This window comes from Sorex araneus, chromosome 6 (assembly GCF_027595985.1).
Source record: "Sorex araneus isolate mSorAra2 chromosome 6, mSorAra2.pri, whole genome shotgun sequence".
NCBI lineage: Eukaryota > Metazoa > Chordata > Mammalia > Eulipotyphla > Soricidae > Sorex > Sorex araneus.
In genome coordinates, this window is record NC_073307.1 from 134,911,105 (window position 1) to 134,929,520 (window position 18,416).

Consider the following 18,416-nt stretch of genomic DNA (forward strand, 5'->3'; position numbering starts at 1 on the left):
GATAAATATACATATGTGGTAAATTCAATCCTCCTAGTGAAGATGATGATGAAAACAAAGAAAGGGCACTTTTATTCCTCAAAGGTATTCAGTTCCCCAAAGATTAAACGTTAGTTCAGGATGAAAGGAAATAGAGGAAATGAATATTAAAAAAGAAATCAAGTTCCAAAAAATAGGTGTTCATTACAGAAGGTGAATTGTTATCCTAGGGAAATAAGGAGAGAGTGGGAATGCAGACCTGAATTTTTCCCTGTATCCTTGGTAAGGGAACCGGCACTTTTTTCCAGGGAGTGGGGTTTTGGCCACACCAGACCATGCTGTGCCCAGAGGACCATGTGCTTTGCAGGGGATGGAACTCGGATCAGCTGCAGGGCAAGCACCTTACCCATTCAACTGTCTCCAGCGCAACCTGAGTTTCTTTAGAACGTCTGACCTAGGTCTTAAGGTAGCGTTTGGTTCAAGGATCTCTTTCTACCTCTTTCTTTGCGGGGGGAGGTGAGGGTGGGGATGGTAGGGGATGGTCATACACCTGGGATGCTCAGGGGTTACTCCTAGCTCTGCACTCAGGAATTAGACCTCGAGGTGCTCAAGTGACCGTTTGGGATGCTGAGGATCGAACCTGGGTTGGCAGCGTGCAAGGCAAACGCCCAACACCCGGTTCAAGGAGCTCTTAAGGTTCTTTCATCTCGAAGATTCTGTGGTTCTAGTGATTCCGCCGTTTCAGAGGGGCCGTTCTGTTGATATGCTAGTCTCCAGGAGGGAGGTAACTCGTCTCTGGGAGTGGGTCTGACTTCGCTTGAAGAATTATCCACTACGGAGGTGGGTGAAGCTCTTGGGACTCTCCCCCTCAGAGGGTTCAGCCACATCTTACAATTCTGACTCTTTGGGATGGGCGAACAGGAAGCACCGAGTGTGGATGGAGAACTTGGTCAACTTGAAGCATTTTCCCCTTTCCTTATTTTTGGACCCCTAAAAGATAAAAAAAAAAAGGGGGGGGGAAGGGGCGGGAGGGGGCTCGAAGAAATGGGCCTGAAAGGGAAATGATGATTCCGGAACCTTAAAAGCTTGAGAAACCAAGCTTCCGCATTTTAATCATCCTTTCTTCGGGGGCGGGGTCCGGGAAACAGTCTCTTAAAAAAGGGGAAAAAAAAAAATCATCATTTAGGTGTGTGGAGGGCCGAGGAGGCCTAAAGAGGCTCCGAACCGCAGAGCGGGCGCTGAGCCGCGCTGCTCCGGCGGCGGGGCCGGGCGGACGTGCGGGATCTCGGGGTCGCGCCCTCCCTCCAGCCCCCAGGCGGCCCCGGGGCGCCCAGGGCGGCGGCGGCGGCGGCGGCGGCGGCGGCGGCGGCCGGGGCGGGCCGGCCGCGGGGAGGGGCTTCGCGGAGCCTCCGCTGGCCCGAGCCGAGCGGGGCCGCCCGGGCTGGGCGCGCAGCGCGGCCGGGCGGGCGGTGGCGCTGCGGAGGCGGCGGCCGAGGCCCGCGGGCGCGGAGGAGGGGCCCGAGGCTGGGGCAGCCGGCGGCAGCTGCCTCGGTGACGACTAGCCCGCAGCGCGGCCACCAGACGCGAGCGAGCCGCGGGCCCCGGCGCCGCCCGGCCGCCGTCCTTCTCTTCCCCCTCGTCTCTCTCTCGGCCGGGGCGGCCGGACATGGGCCCCGACCGCCGCGGGCCCCGCACCCTGCGCCGCCCGTAGGCCCCAGCCGCCGGCCTCGCCACCCGCGCCGCGCCCCCCCCCTCCCCCACCCCCCATCCCCGGGAAGGAAGATGAGGGAGACGGGCCCGGCGCTCAGCAGCCAGAGCAGCCAGAGCAGCCGCGGCCGGGGGAGGGTGTTTCGCCGTTTCCTCTCAGCCGCCAGGACAAGATGGCAGCGGCCGCCGAGAGGGGCTGAGCCCGGGCTGGGTGGTGCCGCCTGCTGAAGCGCGCCAGGCTCCCCCGTCCCCGCCGCACGGCCCCGCACCCCGCTCCGGACATGCTCAGGGCTGCGGCCGCCCGAAGAGGGGAGAGCGCAGGCCTCTAGGAAGGTAAGGGCGCGGGGCGAGGAGGGTGGGGGGGGGTGGGCGCCGCCACTGGGTGAGCGTCTGCTGCGGGGGGGTGGGGGTGGGGGAGAAGCGGCTCGAGGCCTGCGGGCCGCGCGCGGCGCCGCCCGCTCGCGGCTCCCGCGGCTCCCGCGTCCCCCCGGCCCCGTCGGCATCCCCCGGCGCGCCGGCGTCCGGGAGGCTCCGTCGGTCGAGGCCCGGGGCCCGAGGCCGCGCGCGGTGGTGGGTGCGCACGGCGGTGGCGCAGCCTCCGGGAAGCCGCGCCCGGGCAGCCCCCGGGGCCTCCCCCTCGGTCGGGGTTGCGCAACGGCTCTTCCCAGCAACCCAAGTTTTGTTTCGTGTCACCCTCTCCCCCCCACCCCCGCCGCCGCCTCACCCTGGAGAGGGAACGGGTTTGTGTGTGTGTGTGAGTGTGTTGGGGGGGTGGGGGGGAGGCTCTTGCCCCCACCGCCACCCGCGGGCCGTCGCTACGGGCGACCTCTGCTCTTTTCTGAAGGGGCCCCCGACGCGCGCGCACACACACACACACACACATATACACACACACACACATACACACACGCACGCACGCGCGCGCGCGCACACACACGCCACTCGTGGAGGCGCCCCGGCGGCCGCGTCCCTGGGGCCGGGCGGCCGAGTCGCCGGCGTGGCTGGGAGGGAGGGAGCGAGGGAGGGAGGGGTGTCAACTCCCGGGGACGTTGAGTGCGTGTGATTGTTGGGGAGGAGAAATGTGATCCGCCGGCCCGGCCGCGCGTCCCCCTCGCCGCGGCCCGAGGAAGGCGTGGCGGCCGCGCGGCGGGGCTGTTGCCGGCTTCTCGCGTTACGGTGGCCGCCGCCCGCTTCCCCCCCCCCACCCCACCCCCCACCCGGCGCGGCCCGGGCAGCACTCGCGGGACGCCGGCCGACAGAGAATGTCTGTTTTCCTGCCGGCGGGGAGACGGCCCTTTTAAACATGGTACGTGGGCGCTCGGCCGAGCCGGGCGCTGGGCGGCGGGCGGCTCTCGGCCCCCGGGATCGCCGGCCGCGGCGTGGTGCGCAAGTTACCTGGGACCTGGAGACCGCCCCGGCACGTTCGAGTCCTTGAACCGTGTTGTCACAAGCCCCTGCCGCCCCGGTCGAATTTGTTTTTCCACCTGCTGGGGTGGTTTGCGTCTAGTTCCGAGGCGCTCCGGGGAGCAGGCTTATTTATTTATTTATTTATTTAAAGAAAAAAAAACAATCCAGGGGCACCTGGTTAGTGGTGGTGTCAACTTTTGAGGTCTCTCAGGTCCAAGGGCAGAGAAGTTAGCTGGTCGTGTGTGTGTGTGTGTGTGTGTGTGTGTGTGTGTGTGTGTGTGTGTGTGTGTGTTTCTGGACCTTCTAGGAGTGTAGAGTTCGGCTGGCTGGATTCTCTCTCTATCCTCCACCTCCCCCCCACGTCTTCTATTTTAGATATTTGCGTGGTAACTTCTCAAGTGTACGTAGTTCTATTTAAAACCTTTATAGGTCATTTCCAAGTTTCTAATTGGCGTAAAATTGTGAGATTCCCTTTTTGATCAGTTTTTTTTGGGGGGTGGTGGTGGTGGTGGTGGTGGTGGTGGACTATTTCTAGCAGGGTGGGTGGAGTTTCTTGTTCCCCAGCTACGACGTTTTCAATCCTGCTTTCTTGTTTAATTTTTCAGGAGCTGGGCAAGCCTGACCATATGTTTAATAAGTCTAGATTCTGCTTGTGTTCGCAAGTGTAGTGCTAATTTTATGCAGTGAGCCAAGATTAGGTTTTCATAGGTCATGCTTAAACTTAGTATATTTAAGTAAACAAAACCTGGCTGACCTTTTTAAAGACTAGGTTTTATGGTTTTATTGGATACCTTATGTCTTCATACCTAACAGTAATTGAAAGGTAACCAACCAAATACAGTTCTTTACTTCAGAATCAACAAGGTATTTCCTGGAATATTTATGGGTGTATTGATAAAATGTAGGGACTCAGATAGAAATATGGTGCTCAGCCTCCTCTGAAGTTTTTTTTTCTTTCATTTTAAAATTTGCTTTTGTTTTAGAGATGTGATAAAATATTTGAGATTTTGGACATTTCATTGGTTTTTTTCTTTCATCTATTTGTGGGAAAATTGTATAGCAACCAGCATCAAATTGATTTTCTACTCTAAGGAGTATGATCTATAAAAAATTTAGGGAGAACTTTAGATTAAAACCGTATATTTGAAAAAGGAAAGAGGAACATGAAATACAGAGCAGCCAGCTACTAAATGGTTCATACTTATATTTGGACATTGCTGACTAAACTAGCTAAACATACATATTAGTCAAGCACATCATAACATGGTGAGCCAGTCTTAGTTTATTGTCATAATACCTTTTTCTCTGAACTAGTCATTATCTTTCTTATAAACCAGTCATTGGCTTCTGGGCATGGGGTTTTAGAGTTACATAAAAGTAGATGTTTTTTATGAGTTAATTCTTATAAACATGCTTGAAAAGAAGCTTTAGATCCTACTATTTTAATTTTTTGGATGTTCTGTCATGAGGTGCCATAAAAATAAGGTGCAAATTACTGAGGTATGTTGTTGGGGCTAGTATGTCAGCACACATAAGTATTTATTTAATGCCAAGTATTGAAAGCCTTTTTTTTTTTTTTTTCCTTTGAGCTTTCAGCTGGCAAATGAACATTTTGGGGAGTTGGGGGGGGGGATTTCTCTAGAAGTGCGGTAGGTTCCCAGGGATACTTGGCTGAGTGTTGTTGAGGCCCGGCAGTGCTAGTGGCCACCAGGCACTCCACATGTGCTCTAGCCTTGAGCTATCTCCCCGCTCGCAAATGAACTTTTGGTTGAGCTTTTGTTTTACAAATTGATATGTACTGAAGGTATATGAAGGAAGGGGGAAATAAAAATTTCAAGTTGCTGAAATACTGTTTGCCAACCTTTTTTACATTCATTGAGTATACTTGTTTTTTTTTTTTGGGGGGGGGTCACACCTGGCAATGCACAGGGGTCACTTCTGGCTCATGCACTCAGGAATTACTCCTGACGGTTCGCACTCTCTCTCTCTCTCTCTCTCCCCCCCCTTTCTCTCACTCTCTCCCCCCCCTTTCTGTTTTTGGGCCACTCCTGGCAATGTTCAGGGGTTACTCCTGACTTTGCACTCAGGGATCATGCCTGGTGGGGCTCAGGGGACCATGTGTGATACTGGGAGTTGAAGCTGGGTTGGCCACATACAAGGCAAATGTCTTACCATTGTACTATCCCTCTGGCTCCTTGTATGCTATTTTCTAACAACTTTATTTTTGGGGGTCACAGTCAGCAATGCTTGTGGCTTACTCCTGGCTCTGTGCTTAGGGATCACTCCTGCTGGTGATGGAATCCAGATCGGCAGTGTGCAAGGCAAACACCCCGCTGTACTATCATTGCTCTGGTCCCTGAGCATACTTTTTTCTGTTTTGAAGCAGGGTGGGTTTTATTTTTTTCTTTTTGGGTCACACCCGGTGATGCACAGGGGTTATTTCTGGCTCTGCACTCAGGAATTACTCCTGGTGGTGCTCAGGGGACCATATGGGATGCTGGGAATCGAACCCGGGTTGGCAGTGTGCAAGGCAAACGCCCTACCCGCTGTGCTATTGCTCCAGCCCCGCAAGGTGGTTTTTATTAAAACTTATTAGAAAGATATGAGGGGAGAGAGAGGGAGAAGTGTGTATTGAGAGAGAATACAGGCTCCTCCGGAGCAAAATAAGCAAAAAAACAGACAAGCAAGCGAGATACGTGTTTAAGGGAGAAGAGCAAGCCTGAATATACTTTTTGAAGTTCTTAATCTCATTTAGCAGTTCAAGTCAACTAGTAGCTTAGCTAATACACTACTGAGTGCTCATTGTGACAGCATACGTACAAAAATGGGAAGAATTGCATTATTGGTAGTTTATTCAGAGACATAAAATGTAGTTTCTGGGGCTAGAGAGAGAGAGCGAGCTCAGTGGGCTGGAGTGCAAGCTTGTATGCAGGAGTTTCTGGTTAGATTTTTCAGCACAGCATGGCTCCCTGAGTTGCATCAGGAGGACCCCTGAGCATTGAACAAGAGTTGATTTCCTTACATAAGTAAAATAAAAAAAGTTTCTGTTTTATCTCCATGTTTGGGTTTGAGATGAAAAGATGTCATGGCAAAATGAAGTGTTAGAGTGCTCTAAGAAACTGTTATTCTTCATATTTAAAATACTTCTCCAGGAGGTGTATTTTGCCAAATTTTTAGAGGACACATTATAACTTGTTATAAGATACATTGTTGCCAAAATAAATATTTATGTAATTTTTGGGGGTAAATTATTCATGTAAAGGTTTAGTTGTCCCGATTTTTAATATCTAAAGTTGAGATTTCCAGTTCTATGTTTTTATGTTTTGTTTTTGAGTCACTCAGGTGGTGCTCAGGGCTTAATCCTGACTCTATACTCAAGAACATTTCTGGTGGGATGGAACCATGTTCAAGAAAAGAGTATCTGTTGTATTACCCTTTTTTTTGGTTTGTTTTTATTTTTTGAAACATCACACTCATTGATAATCAGGGATTACTCCTGGCTCTGCACACAGGAGTTACTCCTAGTGATGTTTGTGGGACCATATGGGGTGCTTGGGATTGAACCCAGGTGAGTGTATGCAAGGCAAAGTCCCTACCGGCTGTATTATTGCTCTGGCCCCACTCCTGTACTATTCTTATGGACCCAGGTGTTCCAGATTAAAGTTAGAATTTATTTTGAAGGCAAACTATTAGAATTTGGTTAAATGAAGGACTCTTACTATTTTTTTGTCATACCTGGCAGTGCCAAGGGGGACTTGGTGGTGTAAAGGAACCCTGGATTCCTGCATTTTGGCCATTGCATATAGTGCTGCAGTGAACATAGGAATGCAGATGTCTTTTCTGCATTATGCTTTTGGGCCTTGGGAAGTTCAATTCCTAGTGTTTTGAGGAATGTCCATATTGTCTCCCAAAAAGGCTGGATCAGTCCACATTTCACCAGCAATGAATGAGGGTTCTTTCCCCCGACATTCTTGCCAACACTGGTGGTAGTGGTTCTTTGTGGTGAGTAGTCAGTCTCTGGTGAGATGATATTTCATTGTTGTTTTGGCTGGCATTTCCCTGATGGTTAAGTGATATAGAGCACTTTTTCATAAGTGTTTGGGCCATTTCTATTTCTTCTATAAAGAAATTCCTATTCATCACTTCTCCCTATTCTTTGATAGGGTTGGATGTTTTTTCTTATAGAGTTTTATCAGTGCTTTATATATCTTGGATAGTAACCCTTTGTCAGATGAGTGGTGGGCTAATAATTTCTTCCAGTCTGTGAGCTGGTCTCTGTATTTTGGTCATTATTTCTTTTCAGGTGCAAAAGCTTCTTAGTTTAATTGTAATCCCATTTGTTTGTCTATGCTTCTACTTGTTTGTTCAACAGTGTTTCATTCTTTATGATGCCTCTAACTTCAGTGTTATGGAGAGTTCTGCCTATGTTTTTCTCAATGTAACTTACAAATTCAGATCTGATATTGAGGTCTTTAATCCATTTTGGTATCTGATATCGAGGCCTTTAATCCATTTTGGTATTGAGGCCTTTAATACATTTTGTGCATGGCCTTAGAGGTTTGAGTTCGGTTTTCCTTTTTCTTTTATTGCATTAGGCTCAACGGTTTTCCCAGCACCACTTGTTGAAGAGGCTTTCTGTACTCCCTATTTTTTTGTTCCTCTATCAAAGATTAACTGACCATATACCTGAGGATCTCTCTCTCTGGGTTTTCTATTCTATTCCATTGATCTGAGGATCTGTCCTTAACTCTAGTGCCACGCTGTTTTAATTACTACTGCTTTTATAGTACAGTTTGTTATTTTATTATTTTAATTTTAATTTTTTGCTTTTTGGGTCACACCTGGTGATGCTCAGGTCTTACTCCTGGCTCTGCATCAGGAATTACTAGCTGGCGGTGCTCGGGGGACCATATGGGATGCTGGGAATTGAACCTGGGTCAGCCGAATGCAAGGCAAATGCATACCCCCTGTACTATCGCTCCAGCCCTATAGTATAGTTTGAAGTTGGCGAAAGTGATGCCTCCCATCTTCTGTTTCCCAAGGATTGTTTTAGCAATTCGGAGGTGATGGTGTTACTGTTCCATTTAAATTTCTAGAGTGTTTGATCTATTTCTTTGAAAACTGTTGTGGGTATCCTTATTGGAGCTGCAATGAATCTGTATAATGCTTTGGGAAGTATTGCCATTTTATCGATGTTAATCCTCCCTCTTTACCTTTTTAAAGGTAAGAATTTTTCCCTTCAGTTTACTAGAGATTACAGTTGACTTATCTGTTAAATTAATGAACTATTTTGGTAGCTTGAGGAGAAAGATGAAGAATACCATAGTCCCCTCACTTCAAACCACCCACCACATTTGTTTCTTTTACACGGTCTCAGTTACCTGTGGTCAGCTGCACTCCAAAAATACTACAAAGAGAGAGAATGTTCACATACCTTTTATAACTGTATAATTGTACATTGCTATAATTACTCTGTTATCAGTTATTATCTTACTGTGCCTCATTTAGGAATTAAGATCCCTCATAAGCATGTATGTATTCTGTAGAGAAAAAAACAGTTTATGTAGTGTTCTGTGCTGTTAGAACATTCCCCAGAAATAAGGGGTAACTAAAGTGCATTGGACAACGGCTTAATGATTGGTCTTATAAAATAGTATGCTATTCTCTATTACCAGTTTTAAAAATTTGCCCATCCCTCTACTGTCTTCTTTTTCTTTGTACCTTTTTAAGTTATACAGAGAGATAGGTAAGGTACTTGCCTTGCTTATGGCCTACCACTGTTCTTGGCACTACATAATTTCCCCCCTGAGCACAGAGCCAAGGAGTAAGCTTTAAGCACTGCCCAAAATAAATACCAACAAAAAACTTTTCCGTAATGCAGAATTTAGGAGAGAGGAGCTTTCTAATACTGTTAAGAAAATTTTACTATGGGCCTAGCTTGCAATTAAAAATACTAAGAACGTAGAACATACTGTTGCTATTAAAATGAGTTTGGGGGTTGGAGTGATAGTACAGTGGGAAGGGCACTACTGGCCTCGCATGCCAACCCAGGTTTGATCACTGGAACTGTGTATGGTCTCCTGTGCCCCTCCAGCAGCGAGTGCCCCTCCAGGAGTGATCTTTGACAGAGAGCAAGAAGTAAACCCTGTAGAATATGCCCCCAAAGCCAACCTCCCCTGATCTTGCATGAAGAGTTTGGCTTAGGGGATTTTTTTCCCCCCAAAATTTTATTATTCCTCCCCCGCCCCCACACACAAACACTTTATTTAAACACAGTAATTCGCAGTTCCTCATGATTTGTCACAGACATTCATTCAAACAGCATCCCACCACTACTATCACCTTCCTCCACCATTGTCTGATTTTCCCAACCACAACCATAACAGGCCCATCACTGTCACTGTTATCACTGTCATCCCATTGGTCATCGATTTGCTCGAGTGGGCCCAGTAACATCTCCATTCGTCCTAGCCCTGAGATTTTAGCAGCCTCCCTTAACTCGTCCTTCCCAACGGTGCCGCATTAGAGGCTCTTTCAGGGTTAGGGGAATGACACCCATCATTGTCACGGTTTTTGGCATATGAATATATGGGGAATATATTCATTATATATATTCCCACTATGGGGAGCTTACCAGGCTCTCCAATGCAGGCCCATAGTAAGTAATTTATTTTATATTGCTTGTTACCAGTCAGTAGCTAACGGAATGATCAAAAAATATTTTCTTAGAAGATAGGTTTGTTGGTTTCTACATTTACATCCCATCCAATCTGGTGTGCTACTATGGATTTTTAGTGCTGTAGAGTTTGGAGATGTTGCATGATTGCTAATGTGCTCGGGGCAGTCCAGAATTTTTAACTGGTGGTCAGTTGGAGTTAATTTTTAACTGGGTGGTGACTTTTGGGTGTGGGCCTGACTGCTGGGGCTTCAAAAAGTACAGGGAGGTGGGGGGAGGTAGCCCGTAGTGACTCTGAGAAGGCCTAGTGTTTTCAGTCACAATGACCTATATACCTGAGTTTTCTGCAGATTAAGTTCTCTGTGAGGATCCCTTCCCAAACCTTAAGCATAAAACAAATGTTCATATAATGTAGGAATGTTTCAAAATGAATGAAAACCAAAACTTGATATCCTATCTGTCACACAATCTGTTTTACTCTTGAGATAAACATTTTAGCTTTCAAAGATTATGTTTTTCAGGTATATTTTCTATATTGCATTTTCTTTGCTGCCTTGTCATTTTAAAAAAATAAAATGGGGCTGGAGCAATAGCACAGTGGGTAGGGCATTTGCCTTACACGCCGCCGACCCGGGTTTGATTCCCAGCATCCCCTATGGCCCCCTGAGCACCGCCAGAAGTTAATTCCTGAGTGCATGAGCCATAAGTAACCTCTGTGCATCTCTGGGTGTGACCCAAAAAGCCAAAATAAATAAATAAATCAAATGTTTGGGGCCTGGTGTGTTACTACAGAGGGTATGCATGTGGCCAACCCAAGTTTGATCCCCAGCATCACATATCGTCCCCCAAGCCCACCAGGAATGATCCCTGAACACAGAGCCAGAAGTAGCCCATGATCATTGCTGGATGCAGTCCCAAAACAAAACAAAACAAAACCTAAAAAACAAAATGGTTACATGTAAAAGAAATTAAGAGATGAAAAAATAACAATACAGGAAAATGTAATGCACTGTGGCACTATCGTCCTATTGTTGGTTGATTTGCTGGAGTGGGCACCAGTAATGTCTCCATTGTGAGACTTGTTACTGTTTTTGGCATAACCTATATGCCACGGGTAGCTTGCCAGGCTCTGCCATGCGGGTGGGATACTCTTGGTAGCTTGCCAGGCTCTCTGAGAGGGATGGAGGAATCAAATCCAGGTTGGCCGCATGCAAGGCAAACACCCTACCCGCTGTGCTATTGCTCCAGGGAAATGTAATACTTCACTTAAAAAAAAAAACTTCACTTGGGCTGGAGTGATAGCACAGTGGGTAGGGTGTTTGCCTTGCACACAGCTGACCCGGGTTTGATTCCCAGTATCCCATATGGTACCCAGAGGACCAACAGGGGTAATTCCTGAGTGCAGAGCTAGGAGTAACCCTTGTGCATTGCCAGGTGTGACCACCCGCAAAAATAAAGCCAAAAAAATTTTTTTCACTTTTGAGCTGTTCCTTTTCATGTAGATAAGGATCTAGGTTGTGAGAGATTAATTCTTTAGTGTATTTATTGATCACATTAAAAAGGATTGGTAGAGGTAGTTAGATGTGATTTTTTTTTTTGGGGGGGGGTATAGGTATTACTGTTGGAACATTCTAATTGGAAAAGTGTTTAGATAAGGTAGATACTGACTTATCAGATGAAAAAACTGAGTCACTCTATCCTTCCCTTAAATTTTATAATTATTATAAATTACATTTGATTACGTATGGCTTGCAAAGAAAATATTATTTTTGGGTTTAGGGGCCACACCCATGGCTGTAAGCTGAAGGATCCCTTTTGGTGGGACTTGGGGAACCATTTATGATGACGGGATTGAACCGGGGATTGAACCCATGTCAGCCCTCATGTAAGACAAACAGCTACAGTTTTCTGGCCCTAAGGAAAGTTTTAAGATTTGATAAGAATTAAAGTTTTGGCTATATTTAACTAGGTAATTATTCCATAAAAGTATTTAATATACTATAAAATATTTATATTAACTTTGAGTTCTTCAACATCACCCTGCTTTTGTTAAATATTAATTGTGGGTTAGGCATGACATTTTACAGTTCTCAGAAAAACAAACTAGTAAGCTTTGAAACATTTGCAGAAGCAGATTGCTTAGAAAATGTTTCCTGCCCTCCAAAAGAGTTATTTAAAGGCCTAAAATTTTTTACTTGTGTGCTATTTGACTGTGTAATCTGTTCAATAATACAATGAGTCTTGAAAGTTTGGTGAGTTACACAACTTTAGCATATAATGCTACAATCCTAAATATTTATTAGATGGAGTGATAACATTAAAAATTAAACCTAGTTATCTAGAGACATTTCTTCTATGGTATGATTTAAATTAATCCTCCCGAGAAATTTCTAATGAGATTAAATAGCGTATAGGAGTATAAAATGCCACAAAAGTCTGGGTGAGGGAGATAGCTCAATGGGCTGACACTTGGTTTTGTATGCAGGAATCCTTTGTTTGATCCCTGATACACATGAACTACTGTGTATAACATACTGCTAGCAGGATCCAGGGACATGGCTCAGTGCTAGAGCATTTACCTCATATGTTTGAAGCTGGGGGGTTTGATTCCTGGAATGACCAATATTAGCAGTCAGGTATGGCCTGCTCAACATAAAAAAAAATAGATAATAGGAAATATAATATTGTCTCTTCAGTTCCAGCACTTGGGAAACCACGGTCGTGGTGCAGACATAGCCAAGTGCAAGAACCACACCATGCAAAACCAAATCTTAAAAATGGCACAGAAATGGCGTTAAGAAACCGTGGTCACAGAATTATGAGTTCCTTAAAGGGGTGGACCCTGAATTCCTCTGGAACATGCTTTTTTGCCAAGAAGCTCAATAAGAAGGGCCTGTGGAAGATGCAGGCCAACAATGCTAAGGCTGTGAGTGCCTGTGCCAAGGTCATCGAGGCCCTGGTGAATCCCAGCAGGCCAGGTCCATTATCACAACAGTCTCAAGATTATCACAACAGTCTCAAGCTCAGTCTACTTGTGTACATTGCTCACCCCAGGCTTGGGAAAAAGGCTCATGCCCACATTGACAAAGGTGTGAGTCTGCCAGCCAAAAACCAAGGTTGAAACCGAGGATCCATCCCAGGCTAAAGCCAAGGTTCAAATGAAGGCCAAAGCCAAGGCCCAAAGTAAGACCCGAGACGGTGGCTGCAGCTCCAGCATGAGCTCGAGCTTCTAAAGGTGCCCAGGCCCCTGCCAGGGCTCCCTGGGAGACTCCTGTCTGCCAGTGTGAGTGTGGAAGGACTGGTGTGACCTCTGGGCTGTTTCCAGCATGGATTCTCCTGTGCTATTTGTACAAATAAATCTGAGAACAGGTTAAAAAAAATGGAAATACAACATAGCTTGTAGACAGTCATTCTGTGTTTTGTTATGTTCTCAAAACCAAAGTAACCAAAATCATGTTCTGGGGGAATTTATGATTAGTTTCAGTGACATGATGTAATTATTTCTATAGTATATTAGTTGTAGTTGTGTAGTTTGCATTAAAGATAATTAATATTGGGTTAAAGATGTTGGATTTAAAAATGTCTCTTTTTTGAGGAACTGTCATCTCGTTGCTCATCGATTTGTTCGAGCGGGCACCAGTAACGTCTCTCATTGAGAGACTTATTGTTACTGTTTTTGGCATATAATACGCATGGGTAGCTAGCCAGGCTCTGCCTCGAGGGCTCGATACTCTCGATAGCTTGCCGGGCTCTCTGAGAGGGGCGGAGGAATCGAACTCGGGTTGGCCGCCTAAAAGGCGAACGCCCAACCGCTGTGCTTTCGCTCCAGCCCGTTTTGAGGAGCAATCTCTCAAATAACAGTATCAGTGCTGTTTATGATGGTTTCATACGTATATCATTTCAACACCACACCCACCAGCAGGTTCCCAGAGCTTCTTGCTCTTCCATATCCCCCATAAATTTAGTTATGTGGATCAACTCTCTAGTTCTGTTTCCTTTGGCTATTTGTTTTTCCCTTACTGTATGTCTTTAGGTCCCACATATGAGAGAGATCAATCTATATCTCTTCTGCTTCATTCAAAATGATATCTTTTAATTCCATTTTGTGGCTAATTGCATGATTTTTTCTACCTCAACTTCTGGATCTCTTCATCCAGAGATGAAGATGGGCATTTAGGTTGTTTTTTTTTTTTTTTTTTTTTTTTTTTTTTTGCTTTTTTGGGTCACACCTGGCGATGCACAGGGGTTACTCCTGGCTTTGCACTCAGGAATTACCCCTGGCCATGCTCAGGGGACCATATGGGATGCTGGGATTTGAACCCGGGTTGGCCGCGTGCAAGGCAAACGCCCTACCCGCTGTGCTATCTCTCCAGCCCCCATTTAGGTTGTTTTGAAAAATGTTAGATTTTTAATGTTTGGTAGACTTCAAACTTTTTTTTTGTAGCTGGGTCAATGAAATTAAATTTTTTTGTGGCAGGTAAAAAGGTAAAATATTTGTATAAAAATTATTTTATCTAACATTTTTAATTGTGGGTTTTTGTTATGTTTTTTTGGGGCCACACCTGGCTGTGCTTAGGACCATATGTGATGCTGGAGATCGAATCAGGGTCAGCCACATGCAAGGCAAGTTCCTTAAATACTGTTTCTCTAGTCCATATTTAGGTGTCTGCTGCTAAATTCAAGGAACAGTGTATACTATTAAGGAAGAAAGTAGTAGTCCCTGCTTTGAGCAAGTAGCAGGTGAATTTAGTTAAGAACTGTAAACTTTTAAAAATCTTTGTTTATATTATAGGATTTTATTTCACTGCCTGAAAAAATTTAAACATGGGGCTGGAGGGATAGCACAGCGGGTAGGGCATTTGCCTTGCACGCCACCGACCTGGGTTTGTTCCCAGTATTCCATATGATCCCCTGAGCACCACCAGGAGTAATTCCTGAGTGCATGAGCCAGGAGTAACCCCTGTGCATTGCTAGGTGTGACCCAAAAAGAAAAAAAAAGGTTAAACAGAACATTTAAGTTTTTTAAGATGTGATTTTATTAAATATGGATTATAAAAGTAATATTTATAATTTCAGGTATAGTTCTTCTTCTTTTTTTTTTTTTCTTTTTCGGTCATACCCAGCGATGCACAGGGGTTACTCCTGGTTCATGCACTCAGGAATTACTTCTGGCAGTGCTCAGGGGATCATATGGGATGCTGGAAATCAAACCCAGGTCGGCCTCATGCAAGACAAACGCTCTACCTGCTGTGATATCACTCCAGCCCCAGTAGTTCATCTTCTTAAAATGTTGACATTCACTATTTTTTTTTATGTTCGTATTTTTATTTTTGATGAAGCAATAGCACAGTTACTGAGAGTATCCCACCCTCACGGCAGAGCCTGGCAAACTCCTCGTGGCATATTCGATATGCCAAAAACGGTAACAACAAGTCTCACAAAATGGAGATGTTACTGGTGCCCACTTGAGCAAATTGATGAACAGTAGGATGACAGTGCTACAGTGCAGTGATTCTTGCAGTGTATAAAGTCTAAAATACCACATAGAAAATTAACCGATGGGTTAGAGAGACAGTACAGCTGGTATGACTCTTGCCTTGCATGTGACTGGTCCAGATTTAATCTCCAGCATCCTATATGGCTCCCAGAGCCCACCAGAAGTAATTCCTGAGCACTGCTAGGTATGAACCCTTCCCAATCCCCCTCTCCCCCTGATAAGCAGAAAAAAACCCTGAAGCAGAAATTTTCCATATTTTTAATGACTTTTTTAATGATTTTTTGTTTGTTTCCCTGTCCAAGCTTAATATATTGTTCTCAGAGTATTTCTTCTCTGATGCTGCTCCATAATTTGCAAAACCTCTTTCCTAAATATATTGGGCTGGAGTGAAAGTACGGCAGGTCGGACAATTCTGTGGTCCTACTCTACAGGTAGTTCGAAGCCTGTTCTGGTTTGACCACTATGATCCTCTGAAGATATTGTCCCTTGAGTGCTCTCCGGAGAAATCCTTGAGCACAGAATCAGACATGATCCCTGAGCACTGCTGGGTGTGGCCCCCTAACTTAAAAACATGATCAAACAGACCCCCTTCCTCAGACCTCAAATGGTAACATTACATTTTGGGTTAATACAAAAATAAAAGACTTTGGTACCAGAATAATAGTATATTAGGTAGGGTGCTTGCCTTGCATGCAGCTGACTCACCTATATGGTCCCCAAAGCCCTCAAGTTGTGATCACTGAGTGCTCAGCAGAGCCAGGAGTAAGCCCTGAGCACCACCAGCTGTGGCTACAAAATAAAATTGGTGGGGGGTGCTGGGTAGCACTACGGATGATGGGGATATTGGTGGTAGGAAATGACTTGTTGGGGGATGGGTGTTGAAACATTGTATGACTGAAACTGGATCCTGAAAGCTTTGTAACCTTGTATCTCATGGTGATTCAATAAAAACAAAACAAAACAAAAAGTGTCTGAAGTGTTCCTTCAGGGCAGAGGGGATTGAATATATTCTTTTAAAAACTAGCCAATGTAGGTATGATGTTCTTAACCAAAGTATAGCATTATCGAGTAGCTTGACAACAGATTAGACTCTTGTGTCTGTATCATACTGATATTTACTTCTTTAAAACTCTGCTCTAACATTTGTCTCTAAACTTTTTGCAGTTTTTTTCCCCCTATGTAAAGGTCAGTAGGATTGAAACTCCTCCAGAGTTTCAACTCACCATCTCTGAATATAACTTCTTCCAGCACAGTTTGTTTTCACTGCTCTCTCAAGGAAACAACTATCCTCCTATATAACTCTTTACTGTATTGTGGATCTCATTCCAAATTGTTATGTAGCATTTAGGACTTATCCATCCAGTAACTTTCAAGTTCTTTTTCCTTGGCTCCTTTTGTTTTTTTTGACTTTGGGCCATAGTCACTGATGCTCAGGCGTTACTCCTAGCTTGGTGCTTAGGAGTTACTTCCTGCTGTTCTTGAGGGAGCATTTGGGGTGCTGGGGATTGAACCCGGGTAGACTACATGCAAGGCTAGTGCCCTACCTGCTCATTATCTCTCTGACCCCTTAACTCCTTTTCTTCAGCCTTTAAGGAGATCAGATTTTGGTGCCAGAGAGATTGTGAATGGGTTAAGGTGCTTACCTTGCATGTGGTTGGCCCTGGTTAGATCCCACCCAGTACCTCATATGGTCCCCAAGCATAGCTGGATATGGGGGTTAACAGTCTCCCCCTCAAAAGGGTCAGATTTCTGGGGTCTTAAACAGTTACTTTTAATTGTGCCTCAAGTGTATTGATCTGCCTTCCATTTTCTATTTCTTCCAGAGTTCTTAAATGTACATTGCAGCCCCTCTTTGAATTTACGTTCACTTCTTGGCCTTTGGTGCAGTGAACTCTGGTGCAGTAAGCTCTGTCTATGCTGATTTAGTGAAATTATTAAGCTCTTTAGTAGTTTTATTTGTGTCTTTTTTATTTTTCCTGTTAACTGCACCTAGAGATTGGTAATACTCAATTCTAATCTTTGATCTTGGGATTGCCTGTTGGTGTTCATACTTACCCCCTTATAGGAAGCTCAGACGGAATTGATCGTATCCTCAATTATTTATTTTTCTGTATTTCATCTTGGATGTATTCACTTCTATTTCTCTCTTTTTTTTTTTTTTTTTGAGTGGGAGTATGGGTTTGGGTCACACCCAGGGATGCTCAGGGCTTTCTCCTGACTCCACCCAGTGATTGCTCCTGGCAGTCAGTGCTCAGGGGACCACATGGAATGCCGAGGATTAAACCAGGCTTGCAGCATGCAAGGCAAATGCCCTACCTGCTGTACTATGGAAACCTTAAATCTCAAATCATTCTCCCTCCCCTCCTCACCCCTCTCTTATGCTTTATGTGAGGGAGGCCAGGCTTGAGTCCTGAGCAGCACCAGGAGCCAGTGGTCAAGACTGAGCCTGGTGTGCCCCCAGAATGAATAAAAACAAAAAGGAAAACATTAGCACATTACATTTTACAATGTAGAATTTGGCCTACTTTTCATGTTCCGTTTCTGGAAATCAATATTAAGAAAGTTTTAAAAATATGCAAAACGATATGAAAATGTTCATTGCAACTTTATAAATCATGACTGTGGGAAAAGGCAGTTCAGCAAATCATAGAATGGCAGTAGTTGTTATGCAAAATAACTAAGAGATATCTTTTTGTTTTGGGGGAATTGTTATACAGTTATATACCTGACAGTGTTCATGGATTTACTCCTTGCAGTAATCCCAGAGTTACTCACAGTTTACTCCTTGCAATGCTAGGGGGACCATACAGGATGGTGGGGAATGAACCTCCGTTGGTCAAGTGCAAGGCAAATGCCCTACTCACTGTACTATCACTCTGGCACCACTAAAATATCTTTTAAGGAAAGAAATTGGTAAGTTATCAAGTTATAGCTATTAGGGGAATTAGGGGACTGGAGTGATAGCACAGCGGGTAGAGTGTTTGCCTTGCATGCAGCCAATCTGGGTTCGATTCTTCCGTCCCTCTCAGACCGGTAAGCTACCGAGAGTACCCTGACCACATGGCAGAGCCTGGCAAGCTACCCGTGGTGTATTTGATATGCCAAAAACAGTAACAAGTCTCACAATGGAGATGTTACTGGTGCCCGCTT

The 18,416-nt window shown here is 45.4% G+C and overlaps 1 protein-coding gene across 3 annotated transcripts in view; it reads left to right on the forward strand.

Moving 5' to 3' along the window:
* The first annotated feature begins 1,442 nt into the window (after positions 1 to 1,442).
* HIPK3 (homeodomain interacting protein kinase 3) overlaps positions 1,443 to 18,416 on the forward strand; it is a 92,448-nt gene continuing 75,474 nt past the window's right edge. For all 3 annotated transcript variants that reach the window (XM_055142115.1, XM_055142117.1, XM_055142116.1), the window contains exon 1: positions 1,443 to 2,019. The gene's annotated coding sequence lies outside the window, so the exon portion shown is untranslated. The remainder of the gene's footprint in view (positions 2,020 to 18,416) is intronic.